Genomic DNA, 4132 nt, shown 5'->3' on the forward strand with positions numbered 1-4132 from the left:
GAGGAGAGCGGCGGCTCGGCGGACTGGGCCGGCTGGGCCGAGGGAAAGAGAGAGAAGGGTTTTGGGCCGGCTTTCGGCCCAAAGCCAAAAGAAGACTTTTTAAAACCTTTTTCAATTAAATTATTTCTTAAATGCAATTCCATTTATTAAAAATACTTCCTTAGCTCAAATAAATCCCAGAAAAATCTAGGAATTATAGAATTAAGCAAAGTATTTAATGAAATTTTATCTGGCCCCTTTTTATATTGAGATTTAGCAAATTAAAATTAGATCTTCTCTTTTAGGCTTTTAAAATCATTTCTAATAATTCCTTTTAAACAACAATTTATAAGTTAAGGATTTTTAAACAAGAAAAGCTCTTAACAATTATACTTAGATCATTAATGATCAAATAATTACTGAACTGTTCTTTGTATTATTTAAGAATTGAGCTCTGAAAAATCCGAGAAAATTTCAGAGAGTTGACTTAACCATGGAGAATTTAACAAAAATTAAATCCATCCATGCTTTAGATTAAGGAAATTTTATTTCCCACATTTAACTTCACTTGTAAATTAAAGATCATTTAATATAAATTCTATTAATAATTTATTAAATAATTTATAAATCCTGAAACGAAAATCAGGATGTGACATTTCTGGAAATCAGGATAATCTCCAACCATAAGTGGGTAAGAAAGCTCATCATTAAGTCCTCCCAAAAACTTCTCCTGGCGCTCTTCATCATTGCGCACATCTTCCGGAGCATAACGAGCAAGACGATTGAACTCGTGCAGATACTCCGTAACAGAGCGAGATCCCTGAGTAAGCGACCTGAACTCCTTCTTCTTGAGAGACACTACTCCTGATGGTATATGCGTCTTCCGGAAAGCAGCGGTGAATTCAAGACAAGTGATAGGTTCAGCAGTAGTCCTGTTAAGGCGGAAGTGATCCCACCATTCAGAGGCAGGGCCATGCAACTGATGTGATGCAAATGAGACCTTCTCCTGATCAGTACACTGAAGTAAATCCAACTTCTTCTCTATGGCATGCAGCCAATCACTAGCTTCAACAGGATTAGTGGTACTAGAGAAAACAGGCGGCCTCACACGAAGAAATTCTGCTAACTTGTTCTGTGGAGGTGCATGATTATTTCCTTGGTTTTGCTGATTCTGAAATTGCTGCATCATCATGTTCATAAGCTGTGTCTGTTGAGCAAGAACTTGAGCAAGAGTGGGATTCTCTCCATTGTTGTTGTTATTGGGGTTGTTGGGACCATTCCCATTGCTGCGAGTGTTCACCATCTGGTATGGACAGGGCACAAGAAGAGAAACCGGGGAAACTACTTAGGACAGAGAATTACTTTAACTTTTATTGATCTTAACTGAGTTTCATTATTACAAACTAAAGACTCTCACACCACTAAACTCACCAACTTCCTAACACTCAAAAGCAAACAAACGCATGCACTTACATCCCACCACTGATGTAAATCACATGCGAGCCACACACAAGCAAACTTGTCGCGTCCCAAATCGACTCTAAAATTCATCCTCAAAATTGTGCAAAGAATAATTAAAAATCATGTGAAAGCCTCCAACAATTAAAATGTGCAAAGATAAAAGTCAAATGAGGCTTGGAGGATTTTTGTATATTTCCTAAAAGCCTAAAATGCTTAAATAAATTTTAGTGGAATTTTCAGAGCACAAATAATAATTGAAAAGAAATGAACAAAGTTAAAAAGGTTTATAAAAAGAAAATCCTAAAAGAAGTTCTTTTCCCCCCCCCTTCCTTCTTGGGCCGGCTCGGCCCATTCCCTCCCTCTCTCTCTCTTTCCCCCCCCGGCCCATCGGCTCCCCGCGCGCGCGCGCGCCGCTGACAGGCGGGCCCGCCCGCCACTCTCGCTGACGGGTGGGGCCCACCTGTCATCGCCCTCCTCCCGCCGCGCCCGCCGCCGCGCCCGTGCCCTAGCGCCGCCGCCGCCGCGAATCCCGCCGCTCCCGTCCGCCCCGCGTGCAATCAAGAGGGGGGAATTATTCCCCGCAATCCCCTCCCCCGTTTCCCCCTCTTTCCCCTCTCTCTCTCCCTCGGATTCGCTCGGAATCAATCCCGCATTCCTCGCCGGCGTATTCAATGGAGCCGGGATCTCCGCGACGGATTCCTCCCTCTCCGGCCGCTCTTTCCTTCCCCCGGCGCTATTTAAACGTTGCCCGAGCTCCGCTCTTTCGTTTCCGCCGCTCGCCGCTCGCTCTCGCCGTCGGAATCGTGCTCGCGCCGTGCTCCTCTCTCTCCGCCGTCGCCGTCGACCTTCGGTTCGCCGCCGCCGCCGCTCCGGTCCTCCTCCCGACTCGGCGACCCCTCCTTCGTCTTCGCCGAGTGGTTGCCGACCCCGTCCGCCGCTCCGCTTCGCCCGCCGACCGCCGGAGCACCGTCGTCATCATCTTCCCGAGCCGCGCCGCCGTCTTCCTCCGCTCCGGCCGCCATTCTCGTCGTCGTCGTTGTCCTGGGGTGAGCCGAAGACCGCCGTTCGCCTTCCCCCTTTCCTCCTCTCTCTCGGGTGCCACTCCGCCGCGCCGTTGGTCGCCGGCGGCGACCATCGGGGCGCGGGTGCGCGCCACTCCCGTCGGCCGCGCCGGCGAGGCCGCCCTCGGGCGCGCCCTCGCGGCTGCCAAGTGGGCCCGGCCGTCAGCCGCCCGCGCCCGCGGGTGCGGCTGACGCGCGGGACCCACGGCGCCGACCGCCGCCAGCCGCGTGCGCCCGGTCCACCGTGGACCGAGCGGCTGACGCGTGGGCCCCACTTCCCGTGGACCCGGTCCGCGCGCCCGCCCCTCGGCTGACGCAATAAATAGGATTTTTAATTGAAAATTAAATGAAGAAATTCGTAAATATCCATTTAAAGAGCATATAAACTTCAAATGGCCATATCTTGGCCATTTGAACTCGGAATTGGACCGTTCAAGTCTCTAATTTCTCCTTAAGATGTAAAGAACCCATTTTTGTGCTTTGTTTCTGCTGTTATGTGGAGTTATTTAGTGTTAAAGCCTTTTTCTTTTCCGTTGGTCGTGTAGACGCTGCAGCTTCGGAAGATCCGCTCTTCGTGGAAGTCGAAGCCGTCGATTGGGAAAACGAGCAAGGCAAGACACATCATCTTGATCATATTGAATCCCAGTTTATAAAATTATGTTGATTTAAATTATTGCATTATCGCTTTATTTAAATTCCCGCGTTATCACTGTTTTATTTAGCCATGCCTATTTACCTTTGTTATGACCATATTATTATTGTTATTGTTATTATTATTACCTTGTTCACCCTAGATTAAACAAAACCCCAACTAGTGGACACTCTATTTATGGTTTCACTAGTATGAATTTAGGTAGATGCTTCGCAATTTAATTAGGCAACATTAGGTGGTTTTATAACTATAGACTTTGGGAAATTCTCATATCCTTTGGACACCATGGAATGGTTGGCTTATGTTGGAATTGGACACACACCTCTCTTCCTCTTTCAAAACCCCTAAAACCTGTTTTCGGTGGGGTTTGGGTGCATGCCAGTTGTGGGAAGTAGCACCCCGGCCACTATAAGGATTAAGCTCGGGCCTCTGTTGCAAAGCACTACCGTACTTCCACATGTCTAATGGGTAAGGCTTAGTTTGTGGCTCAGTCTAGTCATAAACAAAAGTACACGGATTGGAGATGGATGAAGTCGGGGGTCGATGGACATTCTCCAGGGCAAATGAAGGCTACACGAGCTGCGGCCCGGTAGTCGAGATGTCAAAAAGCACAGGGTTGGTGCCCTGCTGCGAGGGGCTCAGTTCCGTCTGCCTGTCCCGGGGGTTCCGGCCGTAGGCGGGATTGGGTCGGTACTCTTGTCTAAGGCTAGGATGGGTTGGAAACTATGTCACGTCTTCCGTCTGTATACCGTGGTGGTATGTGGCACGTGGTAACACGTGAGGAAGATGTGTCTTGTGGGTAAAGATGTACACCTCTGATCAGAGTAAATCTATTCGAATAGCCGAGCCCTCGGATATGGGCAAGCCGAGCAATGTACCCAAGTCAGTGTTCTAATTCTTAAAATTTGCTCAATAACTAAAATGTGGAATGGTTGGCCTGGGTTGGCTTAGGACGAGCTGGGACCCAGGGTCGGGTTGC

The sequence above is a fragment of the Oryza sativa genome, chromosome 5 (assembly GCF_034140825.1).
Source record: "Oryza sativa Japonica Group chromosome 5, ASM3414082v1".
Classification (NCBI taxonomy): domain Eukaryota; kingdom Viridiplantae; phylum Streptophyta; class Magnoliopsida; order Poales; family Poaceae; genus Oryza; species Oryza sativa.